Source organism: Caretta caretta, chromosome 25 (genome assembly GCF_965140235.1).
Source record: "Caretta caretta isolate rCarCar2 chromosome 25, rCarCar1.hap1, whole genome shotgun sequence".
NCBI classification, from domain to species: Eukaryota; Metazoa; Chordata; order Testudines; family Cheloniidae; genus Caretta; species Caretta caretta.
This window is the reverse complement of record NC_134230.1, coordinates 17850934-17874084: the sequence shown is the minus strand read 5'-3', so window position 1 is coordinate 17874084 and position 23151 is coordinate 17850934. Positions and strand designations below refer to the sequence as shown.

Genomic DNA, 23151 nt, shown 5'->3' with positions numbered 1-23151 from the left:
TTACCCAAACATCCATTTTGTCCATTTTGGAAACGGAGATGGGAGGCAAAGAGAAAAGAGAAAATGCCCCCCTCCCCCTTGCTCCATATTTTACTACGTAAAGCATGACGTCGTGACGTAGCGGAGCAGGATAGGTTAGCTGCATTCATATTTTAATGGTTTTTTGCTGGGGGGGGGGTCAAGGCGAGGCTGCATGTCTGATCTTCTAGAGGAAAAATTCAGAACAGTGGAGACTTAAAATACTAGTACAGGATAAATCAATAACCCCTCGACGGTTAATCTAAAACCAACCAACAAATAAATAAATCCCCCCCGTGGGGGTCTTAGCCCAGCTGTTTTGTAAGACTGTCTCAGCCTTGATTAGTCTCAGCTCCTGATCGATAGGAGCTGATCAGGTTCCTAGGGCAGCTTTAAAGCAGCGTTCAGAAACCAGAACAGACAGAAGAACAATTCAAATAGCGGGGGGCTCTGCCTTTCAGCCCGCCTAGGGGCTGGAGCTGCTCGGAGACACAGCAGAGCGAAGGTGCTTGGCTACCCGGGGCATTTCAGGGTCTTCTTGCCATGCCGAGAAGTCCCTGTTCACGGTACCAGGTAAATTGGGGACGCAGGTGCAGGCGCGTTGTCGAGGTGCGTGGCTGGCTGCGGTGCAAGGGATCGTGGTGTGTTCCACAGACCGACCTCTGAGCCTGCGGAGAACAGGCACCTTGTCCCCTGGCACTTCAGCCGTGGGCTGGTTTCCTTTGGCTGTTGCTAGTTCATATTTCTAAACTCCCAAGAGACAGAAAATAAATCACGTTGAGAAGGGAGCACTCCCACTGCTCATTCCCTGTGTGTTTGTCGGGGGTGACGCTGTCTATTTATAGCCGAGCTTTTATAGGAAGATAATATTTGCAAAACAATTCCCATGCCCTCTCTCCTGCTCGTATGCGTTTACTCTTTTCTTTTAACAGCTCCCCCCCCCCCAAAAAAACCCAGCAATTTTTGAACCGGTGGCGACTTTTGTCACCGGATTGAAGTGTAGACCCTGGCTTCGGGCTATAAAAACCACAGCCGGCAGAGTGGGCCCCGAGACCACTCGCAAAAGTTTGTTAAAGGTCGTGAACGTGGCTAGCCAAAGAGTGAAACTAACACGACCCCCCCCCCCATAACGGAGCATTGTCTCTCTTCGCAACTAAGGTGAATTCTAGGACAAACCGAGAAAAGGACGCTTTAAAAACACGCTCTGTTTGTTCGTTTTAGTCTCTGCATCAACCCTTTGCTTTCCAAAATCGGTCCTAACGTGTTGTAAGCGCTTTCCACCCAAGGCATCTCCCAGGCACCTACAGAATCGTGTCTAGGAATTGGAAATCCGTATTTTAGAGTAGCTGGTTCTTCTAACGATCCTTCCCAAGAGCCCCGGGGCAGCGGGGGCCGCTCACCGGGCAGCGTTAACGGCGGAAAACACATCGAAAGCCGGGTTAAACGAGAAACCTCTTTTCAAACGTTAATATCTGCAAACAGGCCAGGAAGGAGATGTCAAAGCAGCTACTCCCAGCGGAGAGAGCCCCACATCTCCCAGCCTTTACACGGGGGGGGGAGGCTCCTGTCAAAGGTTTCCGATGGGAAAGTGGACACGCCACGTTCCGCCGGTGCAGACCCCTGGCTGCTGGCCGCGGGCCCCAGCCTGGGATAAGGGGCCCGCTGGAAGCCGAGGCTGTTTGCACGGCACCCGGGGCCCGGCTGCTGAGCGGTGTTTAAGGCATCTGCAGATACGCACAGACTTCGGGACAGCTGGACGCCCGCGTGTGCCTTGCTCCGCCTCACCGAGCCGCTCCCCGCGCACCAGGCGGCTGGAACGAGCCGAGCGGGAGAATTTGGGGCCCGTCTGCAAAGGGTCGAGTTAGAGACTGGGGCAGCCCAGCGGGGAAATGTTAACACCCCCCCCTCCCCCGGGCTGTTCTGCGCAAGGAGCGGGGCTTGATTTCGACACTAGTTCAGAGGAAGGAAACACCGGGTTTCCTGAACTAGAAGAAAATAAATCTCTTCCCTTCTGTAGGCAGCAAAAATACCCAGAGCCCCAGGCGGTATTTACTGGGGCAGACTCCGTCACTCGCGGGGTATGTTCTTTGCTCTAAAGCCACTAAAATGTTGGGGCACCCGCGTGTCTGGGGGGGGGCTCCCCTGCTTTCGAGTTGGTGTCAACTCGTGCAGGGGGACAGCGCGGTGTTTTCCACACAGGCGGCTACTGATGCCCGGCCCTGACCAAGTGCCCAGAGCCCGGGGTGCGGAGGAGACGTGCCCTGCACCGGCATCGAGACCAGACCAGGGCTGACGTGGAACAGCCCGCTAGCAATGGTGCAGGGCTGCGGTGCCAGCCAGATCCCTGGTCAGACGGGAAATGCAGAACGCACGGCGGGTTCTGTCCTCCAGGCTGCCGGGACAAACAACTGGGCGCTCGAGATGCTGGTAAAGAACCGGCAGGTGGGTTTCATTCGGCAAGCTGCAGGCAGATGGGTTTTTATTTGATTTTTATTTCAGATCAGCAAGATGCTAGGCAATTAGCGGAGAAATAAAGGGCAGATTTTTAGAGATGAAGGGAAAGAAAATGGCCAGATAGATGCAGCCCCCATTTGTTAAACGCGGTCTCATTTCCCACCCCTCCCGAGGCTCGCAGGGCCTTTACTGGAGCCCGTGAGAGACCTGCGATAGGAAAGTAAAATCTAAGCGTAAATCTAAACAAGGTACGTGTCGAACTCTAGTTCTGACATACGCAGACCCTCCTCTTTGCCGGCACCCAAGTTTTACCGTCCCAGGAAGGTAGCTGGACGATAAACGCCTTGGGGAAGCCGGCTCAGCTGTGAACATGGAGAGATCTGGGACGGAGCCCGAGGCGGGTTTGCCTGCTTGGGGTTTTGTGGCTACGCCGGGGCGCCGGATCCAGGCTCTGCCATGCGTGTGTCACCCCCTCCCGTGTCCTGGGTTAAAAGTTTGCCGGGCCAGTTTGGCGCCACACGGTCGGTAGATTAGCGGTCGCTAACAGTAATTCCTGCTCATCACAAATTAGCCACAACCTAACTCGGAACCTTCGGGGGCCTTTTCGCTGGTTAGGACCAAAATCGCTTTTAGGTTTTTTTTTATTTTATTTTTGGCCGTCCCACAAAATCCAAGGAGGTTGCTCGCTCTGCCCTTGGGGTGTTTGACTAGCCTAGAAAAGCAGCCGGTGAGCTGAAGGTTTCCTGCATGTCTTATCTCCCCCGACACGAAATGCAAACGGAGCCCTTCATCCTGTGTTTACATTGCTCACAGCTTACACAGGAGAGTTTCTTAAGGGTTAATTAGCGTCGTTAAAAATCCACAGATTTCACCACGCTGCCCGAGGGGAAAAGCATTCAGCTTTAAGGGAAAAAAACACACAGGTACAAAACCCAAGCTGTAAAATCCACAGCGACTTCTTTCAGGGATTGGAGGCATTTAAAAGAAGAGACCATAGGCTGATAATGGGGGGTGCCAGGCGCAGGTCTAGGGGTGTAGCAACGGCTGGATTTCCCTGATGTTTTTAACGTTTGCAAAAGAAAGATACGTAGATTTGCAATTCAGCCTCCTTAAAATTTTACACTCCAGCCCCCAAACAGACACACACAATCCACGCTGGTCTTTTGGGTACCGGCACAGGAACAAGGGCAACAGAAGTATTACGATGGCGGATATGTTTTTCTTTTGGAAAAGAAACCGCGTGGTCTCGGTTTGAATTCACTCCGGTTTATGTTTTGCACACGTTGTACTGGGTTGAGGGGCATATACATCCCCTCGCGTTAGAATACACCCCGGATATGGATTTTATAGATACACCCGCGTGTCTATATTTAGTGACTTGTACCTGTGTGGCCGGACACACACAAAGATACACAATCCAGTAAAGGTACACACGTATGGCTGCGTTGGCAGTTATACAGGTAAGTGTGTACCACACACAATCCAGGCCATTGTAACACACCCTACACCCGCTGGATCTAGCGGTTCAGGAAGTTTGGAGCGTGTCAGTCAAAAAATCCCGTTTCGGATCCTGCCAAAGGGAGCCGAACCTCTGGCTCCGGGGGCCTGGGGCAATTGCACTTTAACCATGTCCTCAAACGCCGGTCTCATTTCTGCGGTGCAGACACCCCCCCTGCCCGAGTTTTGATTCGGAGTGTGCAGCTTTTCGGCGAGGACACGTGGCGCAATGCCCCGGGAGAGGGTGACCCGGAGCCGGGTTTCTCGGAGAAAGCCCATTGGGGAACGCAGCGCGGAGTTCCCAGCGTGAAAATCCCACCCAGGCCAAGTTTAGCCGAGAGCTACACACTGCAGTCCTACCCCCGCAGGTCATTCCCCAAAAGACTCCTCTGGTCCCACCTGTGCAGGTAGAAGGTTTTGCTTCCCTAATGAGTTCTGCTTTTGCATTTATTAGCTAACGAATATCGGTCCAGACTGTGAGCTGAGTGGACGCTCTGGGCTATTCAGGACCCTCAGCCTCAGTGCAGCTGAAACAAGCTTTGTCGGAAGGGTTTATCCTTGAACCAGGGGCTGGAGCCCCGCGAGGCTACCTGCTCCCTGACTCAGGCTACGAACAAGGGTTGGGGGGGTTAATACAATAGAAAAGAAAGGAAAAGCCACCAAGGATTCAGTTGGGAACAGGTTCGCAGACCTTCCTAGCGGTCTCATTTCCACGAGCACCTTCGACCCGGTCACTTTAAAGGAGAGCACCCAAAAGTAAACCGGGTCTGTTCTAAAGCGCTGTCGAAAACAGCGACACCTGTGGGCGGGTTAGATAATTTCCCCCTCCCCTGCCATAGTCAGAACATTATTAGAGCTGTGAAAAACCAACCAACCCACCAGGCTGATTTCTGCAGCCACTGCGGTTTGTTCATGTGGGACTGGGCAGAAGTAGAATCACCCCCCTGTGGGTGCCGTAGTTAAAACAGGCGCCTCTGACCCATATTTAGCAGAACGCTCTGATTAGATGTTGAAAGGCAAAGCCAGTAAAATCTTTCCCCAGTCTAAGGCTTGCCTTTTTTTTTTTTTAAAGGGATAAACTCCCCCTTGACTGTGCATCATTCTTAAGGTGAATCTGCTAGCCCAGCTCCTTTCCGCTCTCGGTCCCAGGCTGCGTGGCCACATCCTTCCCTGAAACAAAGATGAGGCTGTTATTTTATGCTCTAACATTATTATGCGTACTTAATATTCATGCACAGAGCAGCCATCTCTCTCTCTCTCTCTCTTACACACACACACACACGGCTCAGGGTGTTAGAAATCAGCTTGGACTCTGCAGTCCACTTAGGAGAAGGTGTTTTACAAAGAGAAGCATTTGACTTCGGGCTCAAAGCCTCTCTTGCGTGGCTTCCAATATTGCATTTTCCCGAGTTTGCACCCAGAGGAGAAGAGCAAGATTATAGACATTTTTTAAAAGAAATAATTTAAAAAAAGACATAATTAACTTAAAATGCCCCCAATCCCAGGCATGGCAAGATAGGTTTTGTCGCCGAGAAGCAGCAGCGAGCGGTCTCTTCCACGGTTTATTTTGAATGCATGGCACTTTCTTAAAACAAAAGAGAAGATAAATTCCCCCCTCTCCAAACTTGACTTTACTCTCCCTCAGAGCTGTCTCCGGAGGTGAAAGCCCCTTTTGCAGCCAGAAAAGATTTGAGTCCCGGGAGCGACTTACTCCACTGGGGAGCTGTATTGGAGGAGATTTGGGGCCCGGGACTCTCTCTACCTGCAGCCGATAAACCCAGCACCGACTCTTTGGCTAGTCTTTGGCAGGGGGAGGAATTCATCAGGCGATCAAAACCTTTTTGATTTTGTTTAAGGACAAATTCCAGGGTGAGGTCTGGGCATCTTGTAAACACAGACAATGCAGGGATCGGGACAAAGGAGACTAGATCCCACCGCCCCCCTTTCCGAAAAGCTTCTGTTCTGTCCTGTTGCCTTCCACCTAGGCCTGGCCAGGGGAAGGTGGGTGAGTGAGACATTGATCCGAGCTTCCTTCCCAAAGAAAAACCACTTCCCCACCTCTTCGGCTCTGCTTTCTACCCACCACGGACTCTCCCCCTCGCCCTCATGCCCGATCCAGTATTAAGGGTTTTAAATGTTGGTGAATTAGGCAGGAGACAGGCAAAGTGGGTTCTGACATTTGTCTTTGAGAGCAGCTGAAACCAGTAAGCATCTCCAGACACGAAATTCCTTCTTTCCCTCCACTTAAGGAGGATGGGGGGGGGAGGACATTTGTCACCCCCCCCACCTCTTTAAAACCCACCTCTTTCACTGAATTCCCTCCTAGGTAGGGGCGGGGGTGGGTGGAAATTGCTTGTGTATTTTGACTCCCTGTTAATGTTTTGATCAAAAATTCATTAAAAAGAAATCTCCATTGCAGCTAGTTATGAATATTTCAGTGCTTTTGCAAAACAACAAAGAGAGGAGGGAAGGGGGGGGGAGCCGAGGCATAAATCTGAATAAAGAGGAGGCGGGGTGTGTGTGAGAGCGAGCGAGCGCGCCCAGCATACCGGCTGCATTGACAATGGAGGGGGTTCCCAATGTCCAGCAAAGCTACAGGTGGAAAAGACCCCGCTGTGCACGGCCAGGTACCCGCGTGGGCCCTGCCTTCCGCCCCGTGCTGCAGTGACCTCCAGATATTGACAGGCATGGGGTGGGGGGGGCCTGGAGAGGAGGCGGAATCCCCATCCCTGCACTAACGCCTTGTACTTTTGTATTGGGGGTTGACTTCCTGGAGTCACTCCCCGGCTTGGGATTCTGCTAATTCTGGGGTGAAACACAAACCAACAGCACGGGGGGTGGCCAGTGACTTCAGTGGGGCCCGGATTTCAGTGTGTGTGGGTCACAGCTAGCAGACAGCCTTCTCACTGATACACCGCCCCAGACCTTAATTGAATAGAGACCAAGGCGGAGCAGGGAAGGCCCCCCCCCCCCAGCGTCCCCAGCTCCGGGAGAACAAGGCCCCTGGCGCACCATACCAAAGGTTCAGTTGACGTCCAGTGGGGCGCAGAATACAAGGTGCTGGAACTAGGGGTGCTGGGGGCGCTGCTCGCACCCCCTGGCTTGAAGGGGACCCCATCATACCCAGGGGTCACAGTTTGGTTCAATGGCTCCCAGCACCCCCACTGTACACAGTGTTCCAGCCCCCTGCAAAGGTGGCCCCTTCCCCCCTCCCCATAGAGCACAGCCAAAGGCCTTGAGGAGTCAGGGGCTATTTTTTTTAATCTGGGAAGGCCCCTCCGCCCCCTAGATGGAATGAAAAGCTCTGGGGTCCCTCCAGCCATGGGAAGAAATCGGGCTGGTGAGGAGAAGGGTTTAGGGCCCGGGCCATATGCGGCGCAAGGGTCAGAAACCTGGCGATTCAAGCAGGCGGGGGTTGGGTGAGACTCACCTCCGGCCTGTCAGTTACTTGCAGAAAACAACTGGCCGTGTGGACGGGCGTGGGGAGTGAACCCCTGCTTCAGGGGTGGCTTGGGTGGGTGACCACCCTGGGAGTCTGTCCTGCTGCCCCCCGCCCCCGCTCTGATCCCCAGTGCACACCCCCAGGCTGGTGACCCACCCACCTTTCCCACAAGGTCGCAGCGCCTCGCAGATCGGAACCCCCCAGGCCAGGCAGGAAACCCAGACCTTCCCCTGAGCGCTTCTACCCGGCGCTCCGAGCCCACGGGGCGCTGCTTTTACACACACAGGCTGTGACGCTAAGGCAGCGTTACAGAGCGGGGCAATTAACAAGCTGCTCGGGGCAGGACACGGTGGAGGGGGGTTGGGCCATCGCGGGCCAGCTCCGTTTATTATTCCAGTGAAGAGCTGGAGAGTTTGGAGCCAGGTCTGATCTGTTTATACAGCCCCTCCGCCCATGGCCCTGGTGTATCCCTGTGCCTCGCGCATCTGTATTTAAAACCCTCCGCCCTCGCCTTTAAAGTCTGACCCCTTCTCCCCGTAATCCCCTGCTTCAGCGCTCACGGCCCTCTCGTTCCGCAGACATTAGCTCCGGGCAGCGGCCCCGAGAACCGAGTCTCCCCGGGGCTGAGAACCTGCCCCGCTCCCTACTGTCGCTGGGCTGAAGCGAAACACGTGGGGAGTTTGGGTTAGCCCCAGTCACATCTGGCGCAATCAGCTGGTTTGTTCTGTAAATGAGCCCAGTGTTATCCCCCGCCCTTCCCCCCAAAATATTTAAACCACCTCCCAGACGGTCATTATCCAGCTTAAAGACTTGAGATCGGAGGGCAGGGCAGGGCAGGGCAGGAGTGGAAAGGACAGATCATTGCATTTCACTCAGGGAAACAGCGTCATTTTTCATTTGATTCCTCCCCAGTTCCTCGAGATGTCCCTTTGTGATCGTTTTCCTCCCCCAGAATTGGCAGGTGAAACGTAGGATCCAAATAACCCGAAATTAACCAGTTTCCGGAAGATCCCGATCGATTGCGGAAGTTCCTTGACGCCCCAAATCTGCGTGAGCAGAAAAGCAGATCGAAATCGTTCCCCGCCGGTGTCTGTTGCTCTTGGCTGGGGAAAATGCCTCATGTCTGCTCCCCGCTCCAGGGCACACCCGGAGAGGAGTCACCCCTCACCTCCCCGCAGCCAAACCAAGGAGCAAACCAGGGTGCGGTTCCATGGTCACCGGTTTTCACCGGAACCGACTTCTACCCCCAACAGCAAATCAAAAAGGGACCAAATTTCCTTGGAGAAACAATCGCAAATCTCCCCTCCCTGAAAGTGACCACAGAGCGACCCCCGGAAAAGCCAGAACTAACGAAACCCACAAAATCTTTAGCCTATTGTCATCGAAACAATGGTTTCGGTTCTCTCCGGACTTACACAAGTTAACACCAGGACTTGGAAATAAACGTATTTAGTCATAAGAGAGGGGCCCTGTCCTTATTTCTAGTTTCATGGACTTTAGGAGTGATCTTGGGAGAAAGGTTTATTTCAAGTGACACCTTTGGGGGAGCAGGACTGTGACGGGGCAGAGATCGGAGCTGGGGGGCTCTGCAGCACTTTAGAGCTTAAATACACTCAGCTGCTGCTCACACAAAAAATCATCCTCACGTCTGCAAAAAACCCAGTGTCGCGTGGGATTCCGGGATTGTGTTTACTGCCCTGCCTAGCAGCGAAGGGGCACCAGCCTTTCCCTCGTGCAAAGCCAGAGCCAAGCTGCCCTCACCTTAGCCAGTCCCGCCTTGGGGAACCGCTCTCCCCCGTCTCCACTTTAACCAGGGCGCCCCCACACATCCAACGACTGTTAGTCTGCGGGTGTCGCTTGAACCCGGACATCTCCGCAGCTCCCTTCTAGCGGACTCGAGCCGTGGGAGCGAGGGTGGGAGCAGCTGGGCCCTGGGCGCGCCCTGGGGGCTTGGCTAGCGGCTTTGCTCCTTCAGCTTTTCCTCCAAGAAAGATTCGCGCACTTACATGCATTGGGCATGGGGGTTACTCTACTGAAACCGGTGAATACGCCCCCTCCCAGCTGGGACCGACCACCGCCTACTCCACTCTCCCTGCGCAGCGTAGCCCATGGGCCAGCAACGAAACCCCGCCAGCCAATACCCGGAGAAGACTCGTAACCCGTCCGCCAGGTCTCGGCCACAGAACCAGGCTCGCTTCTCCCAGACTCTACCGGGCCTTGGCCCCAGGTCTCGGGTGGCAAATGGTTTTCGAGGAACACCCCAGCCCGCAAGCTGCTCCTCCCCCTTCCCGGAGTTCCCGGGCCCGCCAGCTCCCAGCGCTCGGCTGAGAACCTGCCCCACTCCCGCCCCTGCTTCCAGTTCTACACCTCCTCCCTTCACCTGCTTCACCCCCCTCTTCTCACGCTCGCTCGCCACGGGGTTTCTAGTCTGGAGTTCGTTACTGGAGCTAACTGGGGTTAGCGAACCGTTTGTAAACACTGAGCGGACACCCCCCAGGGCCGGGGTCCAGCTAGCCGGGGTCCAGTGTGTATAGTGGGGGTACTGAGAGCCCTGGAACCGAACTGCAAACCTGCATATGATGGAAACTACTTCAAGCCGGGGAGGTGCAACAGCCCCCCTCGCGCCAGCCCAATGTATGGGGCTGCAAATTCTCCTGTCGGTCGAGGCTGTTTTCCACCACTTTAAACCCTTTATATTCTGCAACCCGAGACAGCCTCTTGACGCATGGTCAGTACCCAGCTCTCTCCTCCTGCCTAGAGACCCCACCTCCTGCACCCCCTCTTCCAGCTCCAAGCACATTGTTAACACGTGGCCCTGACCTCTTTGCCGCCATGAGCGGCTGAGCTGCATTTCAGGCCCCCCCAACCTGCCTCTTCTGTGCAGATTGGTGTGGAGTCACGTGCCCAATTACATACTCGCTTTACAACTAAGCGGGTCATTAGCGGACACAGCTGCCCTTTAGGACCGTTCCGGGCCTAGACTCAGCGCACGAGACCTGCCTACGCCCCCGGGGTGGAGCCAGGAAGAAGGACTTTGTACATTGGGCTGTTTTCATATTTTAAGACCTATTTAATATGCCCAAATGTCCCGGCGCTCTACACATCAAGTCTCAACACCGCTTCCCTTCTTTTCAGACTGGATTTGGGAGTAAATTTGGAGTATCAATGGAGAGCAGACAGACCCTTGGGAAGTCAGCTGCCTCCTGTCCACAAACATCCTCATGGTGTAAATACACTTCCTTTAAAATAGGTCTTGATATCAACTAAACCCGCTGCCTTCGGGTTTGAACGGTGATCTTTACATGGGTCCTGAGTTTCGAAGAAGGAACCAAAGGGAAATAAAATCATTATCAATCCCGCCTCCCCGCAAGAACCAGGCACTGCCATTGCGTCTAATGCCTCACGCAAAACACGTTGATCTTTGGGGTGAAAACTCTGTCCCTGAAGGTCCCTGGGACAGGGTGGGGCCCATGCCTGGATGCTGAGATTTGAAAACCAATTGTGGGCACCCACATAAGTGAGGACACCGAATATTTTGTTCTCACAAAGGCGACTAGAGAAGGAAAAGCCACCCTGCTCAGGACAGGGGCGGCTGGTAGGTCCGATCCACCCCCAGGAACCAGATAGATCCCTGGGTCTCTCCAAGTTCTGTTGTAATATAAAACAAACCAACGCACGTGTGACACCAGATCCCCCGGCAAAGGCAGCTGGAGAGCGTAACCTGGACACAATCTACACATAGGAGAAGGGGCTCGGGTGTCAAGAGAGAGAATTCCGGAGTGGGGAGAAAGTTACAGGCAGTCCCGCTGCAAGTCACTTTTAGCGACTTTGCCTCCCCGGCCCTCATCCCACTAGCGATCGATGGAACATCTGTGATCTCGCACTACTCAACCTGGTGCCGTTTTACCCGTCCAGGAACCTTCACTACCCACCTGGCCTGACATACGGACTAGACCGGAGCGCAGCTCAAGCCACTTCCCAGATTGGTCAGGAGCCAACGGGGCTCGGGGCTGATACCTGCCATATATACATGGCGTGCAAAAAGCAACTAACCAACCAATCCCTCCCAAGACCCTCCCTGAAGGAGGATGTTACCCTTCATTGCCTTTCCACTGAACCCCCCTCCGAAAACTGACCTCCTGTTGCGGGAGCGCTGAATGTTTATACGGCGAGGCTCAACACAGGGCCATTTCTCTCTCGCTGTTCTTGTGTCTCCCTCTTTCCCCAGATCACATTGCAAGGATCCAGCCCTAAGTCTTCCCCACACGGTCTCCGCCCCTCGTGTGCCCCAGCTGTCCCAGTGGAGGCAGTTATACATATAAGAAATAAGACCTTTACTTATTTTCAACCAATAAAAACAGTCCAACACCTATTCTACTGTGGGGGGAAACTGAGCGACTTATCCTCTCAGCGATAAATAGATGAGGGTCAGAGCTGGCCAAATCATAGCTGTTTCTGAATTGCTTACGAGTGTATTTTTTCATCAGATTACCTACTCGGCTACCTCAACGTAGCCTGGTCTATACATGCTGTCCTAAACATCAGCATTCCCTGCCTTTCCTCATACGTGATCTGGAATAAGGGTGAGAAGGGGATCACTTGAAAGTGTAGATCTACAGAAAAATAGCGTTAAACTGCGTGGCAATGCAACCTGCAGACCCCGGACACGCTGGAGAATATAAGGAACCTTGTCTGTACAGATCGAAGAGGGCAAAGGTATTGTTTCCCCAGTATCCTCACAACAACGGGACAAGCAGGTTTCAGGACCGATCATATTCCAGGGAGCTGCTCATTGTTCAAATCCACACGCCTTGCAGCTATGTAACCGTTTAGAGAGCAAGACAAAGTGCCAGATGTTAGATCTACTCCAGGTCCCTTTTATCGTCATGCAAAGATTGAAATTATACTGTTCAAACAAAAAGAACAGGAGGACTTGTGGCACCTTAGAGACTAACCCATTTATTTGAGCATGAGCTTTCGTGAGCTACAGCTTCTTCCAGTGCAGGAGGCGCATCTGGAAATACACCCAGAAACGAAAGAGACGAAAGGAGACAGAGAGAAAAAACCAGATGGCACCTGGCAAAGGTCAGATTTTAGCGTTATATTTAATCTTGCAGACCGATGTCTTTCCTGGGAGGAGCACAAACAGTGGGCGCTATTTGACTGGCAAATGACGGGAATTTGCTAAAAGATCTTTTGCTGTCTCCCAGCGACCTGCAGGCCCCATGCGAAACACGCGCTTTGCACCTGCCCTGCTACGCGGGGATGGATGTTTCCTTGTACAGCCAGCCAACGCCACGCGAGAGATGATAAAAACCAACAAGCAAAACTGCAACTATGGAAAAGCACAACCTGGTTCCATTCAGGTCCTGAACGTGGACTAACAAGAGGAATAGTGGGAAACATCTGTGTTTCCCCCATCATGTGCTGGGGTTAATTTCAAGTTAATATAAAGGTCATTTTTACAAATGTTATCACCTTGATTAGATGGGTAGCTAGAGGGGGGTTCCTGGGGACGGATGGATAGCTAGATGGGTGCCTGGGGACGGATGGACAGCTCGATGGGGTGTATGGGGACGGATGGATAGCTAGAGTGGGGTGCCTGGGGACGGATGGATAGCTAGAGGGGGTGTATGGGGACGGATGGATAGCTAGAGGGGGCGTATGGGGACGGATGGATAGCTAGAGGGGGTGTATGGGGACGGATGGATAGCTAGATGGGTGCCTGGGGATGGATGGATAGCTAGGTAGCTAGATAGCTAGTATAAAAGAACATGCAGTAAGCAAAGTAATGCCAAGTTCGATGGGTAGCAAATATCCCCAGGAAATGGCTGTAGAGGAGATGCGATGCTGATGCTGCATTATCAAGTTTTACTTTGTTGCTCCGTCCCACCCTGAAGCAGAAACTCACACGATCCTTTTGAAAAGAAAAGAACCGTGAACCCTGGGTGGTTCCGCGCTTTGTTCCCTGCGCCTAGAACTGCCCAGGCTCCTCTGAGCCCAGGGGAGGAGAAGATACTGATTTTGTCTTGAGTAAATCTTGGCCGTGCACGTCCCTTTTTGAAAAATCACACGCACTGCCCCCGTCCCGTCCTTGTTTCCTTGCCCCGCGAGACGCAGAGGCTGCAGAAACGCCCTGGCACCGGCAGATTGTGTCTGGTTTCACAGAAGACGCTTTAGTGGCCCTTGCTCTGTGTCCTAGTTACAGACAGACTGAGGTTTATGCTGGGGGGAGGGGGGGCACCAACTCCCAGGGACGGACAGTGAAAAGCTTAGGCCGCAGCCAGGCCCCCAGTGGAGAAGGGCTGCGGCTGTAGGAGGGAGAGATCGGCCCAACAGAGGCGTGAGCTCTGCCCGTGGGAAATGTCAGGACAGGCATCGGTTCGTTCCGGGGCCCCGCTCGGCTTGGCTGGATTGTTAAATCCTCTCCACATGCGGTGTCCGAGGCAGGATCCTTTATTTCCGCTACAAACGTAACGGTGCAAAGTTCACACCCCTGCCTCCCCTTCCTGCTGGAGCTGGGTCAGGCCTGGGGCTTCCCCGGGTTCACACCCACACCCGGGGCGGTGCCTCGAGTCCAGGGAGCCGCGGGAGACCGCTCCGAGCTCAACCAGCCTCAGCTTGCCCATGAGCACGCCCGGTCGTTACCGTCTGTATTTATTTCTTGGGAGAGAAAAAACAACCAACCAGTTTGTAAATTTCATCTCCTCGGATGCTCGATAAAACCGCACCCGAACATCGCTTTGCAGAAGATTTGTCTTGATCTCCGCGTGCAGGAGTCTGAGCAAAACCGGTTTGTTTTTTCACATTAAACCGCTGCGGCCCAGTCGTGGCTACCAGGCGATGTGGAGCAGTGGTGCTGTGTGTCCAGACACGAGTCAAGGTCCCTAGTAAATGGCGAATGTGGACTATTCTGTAGGAAAGGGATTTTCCTTAAGCAATTTGTTCTTTGAAGCCCTGTTCTTATACGGATTGTATCTAGGGGAAATGGACTGATTTACTTCAGAAAATGAAACAAAAAAAGGGGGGAAGATTTTGGAAAATGCTTTTACTGGGCAGCTAGAACTTCGTTTTGGAATGAAACTTTTGAAGGGGGGGTCTTTATTTATTCTTTTAAAATATTTTCATGGGAAATATCAGTTCTAATTAATTTCTAAAGCTGCATTTAGAAAGACCAGGGCCAGGACAGCTCCAGGGAGACAGCTCTGACGATCAGCGTAGTCTGCTGTCCAAATTCATTCTGAAATTAACAAGAGACACAGAAAATGAGACCATTCCTTTAAATCCCTACATCTGCTTTTTTTTTAAACTGTCCCAGTTATCCCCACCTGCACTTAGCATTTTCCTAGGGAATTACATTAACCTGGAAGGCTCTGCAGGAATCACTTGGCCTTTCTATTTCTTCCCAAACAAACACCAAATTTAGTTGCATAAAGACAAGCAGAAGTTCCTTCCCAGGCAGATCCAGCTACCACACCTTCAGTAGAATCAGGGCTTGCAATGGAGCTAGGACAATTCACACCAGCTGAATCTGTCCCCTCCCACAGGCCTACTTCTCTTTGGAACAGGTGCCAGCCAGGTCCAAATCTATACCCTCAAGGCTTGGCAAGGGCAAACCCCAATAACATGACAATAGGTCTGCCAGGGGGGTTCGGGAATAAGAAGGGATTGTTAATCATTTTGCACAATCCCATCAGCTCATGGTTATTTTTTAAAGGAGGGGGGAGTTTGTATCTGTGGCTGGGCCCTTTTTCAAACTCCAAAAGGCTTGCCCCAAAATTTGAACGTTTTGCTCCCTTAAGGATATTTTTCTGTAGTTGATTTTCTGTATTTTATTTTTTTCTTCTCCAGAAAATCCCTGCTCTGGAGAGTCGAGAAAGGGGGTTTCTCCTGATATTAGCTGATGCATTAGGAATTTTATTGGGGGGGAGGAGACAATACTTTATTTTAAAATTCCCTTTCTGATCACTGAACGACTGATTGATTTGTCTGCACTCCTCACCCTTACTCTGCAGCCATGGCTGGATTGTTTTGGGGGTGGAAGAAAGTGTAGCCATAACCCACCTCTCCCCCAAATGTGCTAACCTTTCCAGACAAGTTTGGACGGTCACTTTCCCATGGCTTTCCTCTGAGAAAAGTCTATCAGTAACGCCCTGAATATATCATTCACCACCACAAAGCTGCTACCTGTTCTGAGAACTGATGGTTCCCCCCTCCTCCCACTGTGCAGGGAGAAGCTATTGAGGCAGGATTTATAGTGAACACACAGACACACCATTGTGTGACTTTGGCAGAGGGAAGTGTGAGGGGGTGTGTCTGTTCTGTGTGTCCATCCCTGGGGTGGGGTGGGGGAGTATCCATCCATCCCGCATCCTATCACAAAACCCCAGCGAGAAAGAGCTTGGTGCATACAGACAGCCGCTCTGCAGCCCCAGTATCTGGGCGTCAATCTGAGGAGGTTAATGGGAGGACCAGTCATGGGAGGCAGGGAAGGCTGGGGTCTGGAGAGGGGTTTGTGCATAAGCTGGCTACACAGACAGCACCATTTCCTCCATGAGATGCGAGACCCCTTTGCCCCCTTTGGCACAGCAGATGAGCAGGGCTTTGCTGAGGGACACAAACCCCGGCACCTGTCCCAGGAGGTAGCACCTCTAGGTGGGAAGCGAGGGGACAAAGTGAGTAACCTCTCTCTAGGGCACCCCAGCCACTGGGCTCGATTCCCCTCGTGCCCCTCTTTAAACCCACATCACTCCATTGACTTCAACAGATGCAGGCCCACGGATTTCCTAGTTGGCCCACAGCCTGAGCCCATAAGGGACAATGGTAGCATAGGGGCTGGAACTAGGGGTGCTGTCACACCCCCTGGCTAGAAGTGGTTTCCATCATATGCAAGGTTTACAGTTTACAGGCTTCCAGCACCCCCATTGTACACATCGTTCCAGTGCCCCTGATGGCAGCTGTCAAACGGGAACAGGACTGGGGCCCGTCTTGAGCCTGCATGGAGACAAGCCCCTGCCACCGAGAAAGCAACTGCCTTTGGTTTCCCAGTGTCTGGGCAAACCCAGCCTGGAAGGGAAGGTGGCCTGAAATTCAGTTCAAACATGGAGGGAACCTGCAGCCAATAACTTCCTGGGGAAATGTGAAAATTGCAGGAGCCAGACGCCTCCAACCATCATCACAAGGACCCGGACTGGGACGTTTTCTTGTGTTTAACAGCACAGCCCTCACCCAGTTACACCTCATTTTAGAATGAGGGTCCGTTTCACATAGCTGGATGTTAATTTACCTAGAGAAATCCAGGCGGATCCAGGCCTGTTGCATTGCTCTCTGGGTAGACCCTGCTGCTGGCAGGAACCACCAATACTTCACGTGCTGTTGTGTTTTATATTTTCAAGACAGGATTCCTGCCCCCTTGGCTGGGTTGGAAGGATATCCCCCGCCACACACACACGATGCGGCCGCAACCGCTCCAGCACGCCATCTCGGCCTTAACCTCATTCTGACGTTTCCTGGCATTCATTCCATGCCAGTAGGTTGCCATAGCAAATTTAAATCTTACAAACAAAACGAGGAGAAAAGCCTGATTAGCATATATTCAAATGAACCATGCCATAATGCAAACCATAAATCATGCAGTCATTGCTATTCAATCAGTGTCTCACAATTCACCCCGTCCCCTGCCTTATTCTGCCCCCCATTCCCTAGGTTTCTCAGCTTGCCTGTTAGCATTCGTCCGTCCCTTGCTGGCTCTGGAGTAGCTTTCCCAAGGGCAGCCCTGAGGGGTTGGCGGGGCTCCTGCTACACGAGCCATTGCTGCTCCTTATTTAAAAAAAAAAAGTCTATGATTAGAACTACATTAACAATGGGCTAAGACCCCCCCACCCTCTGCCCCAGCCCTTCCCCTCCCCCCAGACTGCTGCCTTTGCCTACAAGATGTAAAAAGCAGAATCTGTCTCAGCTCAAGCCATGAAGGCCCCTTCACGCAGGCACATTTTGTAGCACTGAGAGCACTGGATCGTGCTAATCCAGTGTTTGGTGCGTTACACCAGGGCCTGGGTGGGAGGATTGCACAGGAAGCCTCTGGTGTCCAATCTCTCAGGTGCTTATCTGGCCCCACATCACCATAACATCAGAGCCCCTCACCAGCTTTCTTGCTTTTGTCCTGGCAAACCCCTGGGGTGGGGGGGCAGGGCCACGCTGGAAGGAAGGCCCGTCTCCTCCAAGGGGTGCCGAGCTGGGGAAGGGGATAGGATTGTAATGAATCAGGATCCTGCCTTTTCTCCCAGGGGGGCCTGGGGCTCTTGTTACATGTGCCCTCTCCCCAAGCTCAGTGCCCTCACTCCCACTCGGGCTGAGGTGCGCTGGCTGGGACTCCTGTCTGGAGACATCCGAACGAGTTGCCATGGAGATGGTGGCTTGGTTGCCAGCTGCACTTTAGCCATGTTCATTCTCTCCCAAAGCTGGGGCCTGCCATGGGTACTGCTCTGGATCCCCGTTTCCTCATCTCACTCCCCCAGCCCCTCTGAAATGAGCACGCCTCGCCCATGTGCCCCGGACGCCACACCCCCCGGCAATAGGTGTGAAAGCCTTCCCAGCTCTCCTATTCCATCTCCAGCTCCGCTCCTAATCCCCAGCCCTCCATCCTCAGCCCTCCATCGTCTCCTGCAGGTCACCCTGTGACCTTCCCAGCCCAGTGCACCAGGCCATTGCCTTTCCTTCATTTACTGGCCCCCAGCCACTCAGCGCTCCCTGGCCCACACTCCAAGTTATCCTCGTCAGCTTGGCATCTGGGACAAAGCATAAACGGGGCTACTTCCATCCCCGTGTGTCTAGCCTATGGCTGACGGATGCAGGGTTGGAAAAGCAAAGGGAAAGATGCTGCATCAGTGGCTCCTGGGTGAGACGGGTGAGCCTTTTCCCCACCCAGCTGTCTGGAAGGCCTCTGCTGTTTGGTACCAAGGGTTTGGAATGGATTTGTGTTGATAGAGCCAGCCCTGAGCGAAGGGACTTGAAATGAACTAGAGTTTGGGGATCACTCTTCCCTGCCTGGTGTATCTGCATTCTACCCTCCCAATGCATCCGTGGGGTAGGGGCTGCATCTCTGGGCCTGGCACGCCACTGACCGTTAATACACAACTAATGTCTGAGTGCCATTTGCAAATCAGCTGAGCCCATCTCCCCTGCCAGCAGCTGTGTTCAAAAATCCAGCCAGTTTTACTGGGTCACTTCCAGCTTCACTGGGAATAAAGATTCTGCATTAAGAACTTTGCCTTATGTATCGTTGGCTGAGTAGACTCTGCCCTGATCTCCCTTCGCTGGCTGGGATCCGGTGGAGAAGGGGACAGGGGAGTTGGTTGATGGGACACACGCACACACACTCTCTCTCTAGGCCAGTTCACATTCAGAGAAAGGTTAGCACTGTGACAGGTGTGCACAGCCTTGCCCGAGTGTAACAGAAGCCATGCCAACTTCCTGGGACCCCCCGCCCAAACATGTGAGCCTAGACGTATTCCAAGCAAGGAACAAAATTGAAAAATCCAGCAAGTGATTCATTCTAGGTAGGCTGTCACTGGTTACCGCTAACGAATGGATTCAAAGCGGCATTACAAGTTTAGCCAGCATCCCTCGCTCTCTCTCTGTCTACACTGCACTGTTTGTAACACCGCTATCCTGGTGCTAGCATTAAAGCAGTGTCCCAGACACACAGCATTTGAAGGCCCCCGTGCCTTCCACCCTGTCTGTACCCTCTGCCTGCATCCTGCTACATTTGTGGTGCAGCCAAAAGCAGGAATCCGTCATTGTCCTCACCTGGATCCCTGCCTTGGCCCCATCCAGAAGGGACAAGAGTGAGGTGCATGCAGAGTCAGACAGACTGGAGTTTGCTGTGTTGGCAGGCTAAGAACCCTTCTGCACCAGAGCTCAGTTAGAACTGACAAGTCCTCCTACAACACACTGAAAAACAACTCCTAGAGTGGCTTGAGTTAGTGAGCGCCTAAGTGTTATGGAGTGGGACATAGGTGGTCTGGCCTAGTGGGCAGAGCAGGTGTCCAGGTTGGGGAATGAAGGCTAAGGGTCAGCACCAGAGTCAACAGCCAGTTACTAGAGCCAGGGGTCGAGCCAGAGTCAGAATCAGGAATCAAAGCCAAGGGTCAGCACCGAGGTCAGATACCAAATGCCAGAGCCAAGGGTCAAGCCGGAGTCAGGGTCAGAGGCAGGACTGGTCACAGAGGATTGGAGGTGAGGCACAGGGCAGGAGGAGAGGCAAGAATCGAGCCCAGATCAGAAGCCAGGCTGGTGGCAGATGCAAGCAGGGTCCAATACAGCCAGAAGGGAAACTACCTTGTTACTTGGACAAACTTCCTGTTCCGCCTCCTGTCTTAAATAGCGTAGTTGGACCAATCAGCAGAGCCGGGCGATCCTCCAATCAGAGCTCCCGCAGGTGGTGCCTTGGCATCACACTAAGAACCATGGGATATGGCCCCAGAAATCCTAGCACATGATCAGGGAGGTCAGACTAGACCATCACAATGGCCTTGGAATCTATGAAGGTTATTGCTGGACCAGTGTGGACATGTCTACATGGGTGTGACCTGCACGCAGCTCCGCCCTGTGGCTGCTCATAGCCAGCCTGGTTAACCTGCACCTCCATCCCCAGTGCCTGAAGCCAAGTGAACTCTGCAGTGAAGAGCTACCCGAACAGACCTAAGCAGGGGAAGGGACAATCCACCCAGCTCAGGTGCCCATCACCCGTCTACCGGCAGCATCCAGTCCTGATAGGCCAGCAGTTTGCTGCAGCCTGTGCTAGTTAGTTACACCACGGCCACGGGTTAGAGCCCTTCAAAACATGGCACGGACTTTTTGTGATGAAAGCTGATAACTTTTGAACAAAATGGTTTTTTTCCCTCCCAACCCCCCTCCCAGTCCAATGCCCCACCCCCTGCCATGCAGTTGTCACATACGAAGTCTGCAGGGGGAGGGTGTTTTTCAGTGAAAATCCACATTCTGAAAAAATAAGTAATATTTTTTTTGCATTTTCAATTTTCATTAATTTTCCCCCCAGAAAACAAAATACATTTCCAATCAACGGTCACCATGCACCAAGTCATCTTGATAGGAATCTGCTGGACATCTTGGGGCTCTTTCTTTCTCCCAGAGACCAAAATTAAGATAATCGATAAAATCTGAGTCTCCTGGGGAATTTCATCTTCTGATTTCAAGATTGTTTTGCAATTCTGCGGTTTTAACACCACCCGCTGCTCAGGATAAGCTCTTGGCTACTGTGCGCTCCCCTGCCTGTCTGTTGCATCCGCCTGTTGTCTGCAGATTTATACAACATTTGGGGTAGGGTCTGTATCTGCTCTATGTTTGTACTGCACCTAGTGCTGCGGGGCTTTGGCGTCTAGGTTCTACCACAATATCATTATTAGGCTCAAGAGTCACTGGCTGGAGTTCTCTGGCCTGTGTTATGCAACGGGTCAGACGAGCTGGTCTGGAAATAATATGAATATTGAATATGAATATTGTCATTCCGCTGGTTTCAGATGCCCTGGGTAACGAGTGAGGTGATGCGCTGGGCTCAGCTTTGAGTCTTCTCTAGCCACGGGATGTAAATTCTATGGGTCAGTTGGTGTAAATGAGTATAGCTCAGGATAATACTGATTGACACCAGCTGAGGATCTGGCCCTAGCTTGCTACGTTTGGATTGTCCTGGGTTCCCGACCATCCGAGATGTCAGCAGAGCTCTCAGCTTCTGCCAAATCTGGTCTAAGGATTTATGTCAATCTCTGGGTTTGTATTAAACTCCACAAATTCTTCCCAGGATTAATCCTCCTTCTGTGTTTTAATCTCAAGGTACCATTACCAATAATCTATTCATGAGTCACCCGGCAGATTGCAGGAGAGAAATGGCCGAATTCGCATTTTAAAGTATCCGGCCCTGATCTGACAGCCCAGTCACCCCTGGTGTGAGCTGCTGCCACATGGGATGGGTTGTCATCTTTAAAATGTAATCAGTGCAGGGAGAGGCCCAGTGTGCATGTATGAAGAGAGACATGCTCTCCACCCTTCCAGGGGCTCAGCACATAAAGGCTGCCAATGAACGGGTGGCAGCGTGGGCTAATAGATAAGGCACTGGGCTGGGAGTCAGGAGACTTTCATTCTAATCTCAGCTGTGCCCCTGACCGGCTGAGAGGCCTTGGACAGATCACTTAGCTGTCCTAGCTTCGTATCTGTTTAGAACCTAAGCTCTCTACCATAATACAAATAAAACCTGGGCCTCTCAAACTTTTCTGTCATTGGCTAGCAGGGCTGGTGGAATCCCAGCGTTGCATCTGGAGCACGGGTGCCATCAAAAATCACTGGTGCCGAAGCTGTTGCGAGGGGTTGCTGTATGCGGTTTAAATAGCAACTATGCTGCACTTCCCCAGAGCTGGTTGCAGTTTGGTGGCTGGCGAAGTGGCCATGTGTCATATCAATGTATCAGGGGATGTGTCTTCTGCCTGACTAGATCAGATTCAGCAGGTGCAAAGGAATAGATAAAATGAGCTCAGAGGCCTGTTCCAGTTATAATTTCAATGATCCACTAAATAATATGAACTCTTTCTGTTCTTGTAGCCTCTTCTGTCTGAGGATCCCATGGCACTTTCCAAGCACTAACATCATGGCAGTCTTCCAGGTATCAGTGTTATTAACCCTCAGCCACAGATGGGGAAACTGAGGCACCGCGCAGTGAGGTGACTTGCCCAAAGTCACAGAGGACGTCTCAGCAGACCCAGGAAGAAAACCTAGGTGTGATTCCTTGGCCTGTGCTCTGACCACACGAGCATCCTGCAATGTTAGAGCTATGAAGATATTCATACTAAGCAATTTTTCCTCTGTGGCTTTTTTAACCTGTTCTGTACACCAACGATCCTTGGAGGGAAGCCAGGATCTGTAACTCCGAATTATATCAGCTGAATTGCTTGTGCCCAGACTGAACCCAGAACCTTCTGGCTGGGATGGGTGGTGGAAGAGCAGCTGTGGGATCAATTTAACTCTCCCGCACCTCCAGCAGCCAGGCTCCTGCTGTCCTGCCAACAACCACCCCAGCCTGGTGCCTGCACAGTATGGAATCGCTTCCAAGGACATGGAGGGGCGGGGGAGAATCTAGTTTTGCAGGCAGAGGTGGCTGGTCTGCGCAGCCCCCTCCAGCAGAGCACTGACAAGGAATTCTGCCAAGCCAACCCCCATTTTCAAACCTCTGACTTGTGGGCAGAGCATGGGGGCCTGTAAATTAACCTGACAATCTGCTGACCCTCCTTCTTTTATGGACGCAGGAGATAGGACACCAGGCTATGAGGATAAACTCTGCCCTAAACCTTCACCCAACACGTTACTGAACCCGAGCCAAATATTTATGCAGTTTGGCAAAGTTTGGTTCAAACTTTGTTTCTTCCGTTGTTTCTTTGTGCTCCAGGCCATGATGGGAAGCTCAGGGGGCCAGTCGATGTCCCATGGAGGCAGGGTGGTATTTCCAGCTCCGTTTTACAGATCTGTGAAGTTTGGAGAAGCAGCCAAACTTCTAAATGCTGATTGAAACAAGCTGCAGAGGCCCAGGGTGGTGCATACGAGTGAACACAGCAGGGTTGAGTTTGACCAAGGTAGAAATGCACCATTTTCACAGAGAAATTGACATATTTTTGGTGGCCAAAGTTCAAATGACTGTTTTATGATGTTGATTTCATGTTAAAAAAAGAAAAGAA

The 23151-nt window shown here is 52.4% G+C and overlaps 2 long non-coding RNA genes across 2 annotated transcripts; one reads left to right on the top strand and one right to left on the bottom strand.

Annotated features, from left to right (window-relative positions):
- The first annotated feature begins 182 nt into the window (after positions 1–182).
- Positions 183–8870, top strand: LOC125626975 (uncharacterized). The gene is made up of 3 exons (XR_007353900.2): positions 183–591; positions 2218–2460; positions 8324–8870. It is a non-coding gene; the product is annotated as an uncharacterized LOC125626975 (long non-coding RNA).
- Positions 8871–12489: 3619 nt separating this feature from the next.
- Positions 12490–17236, bottom strand: LOC142070117 (uncharacterized). Its single transcript, XR_012666082.1, has 3 exons — positions 17131–17236; positions 16698–16965; positions 12490–14651 (listed from the first exon to the last, which is right to left on the bottom strand). It is a non-coding gene; the product is annotated as an uncharacterized LOC142070117 (long non-coding RNA).
- Between the last annotated feature and the right edge of the window lie 5915 nt (positions 17237–23151).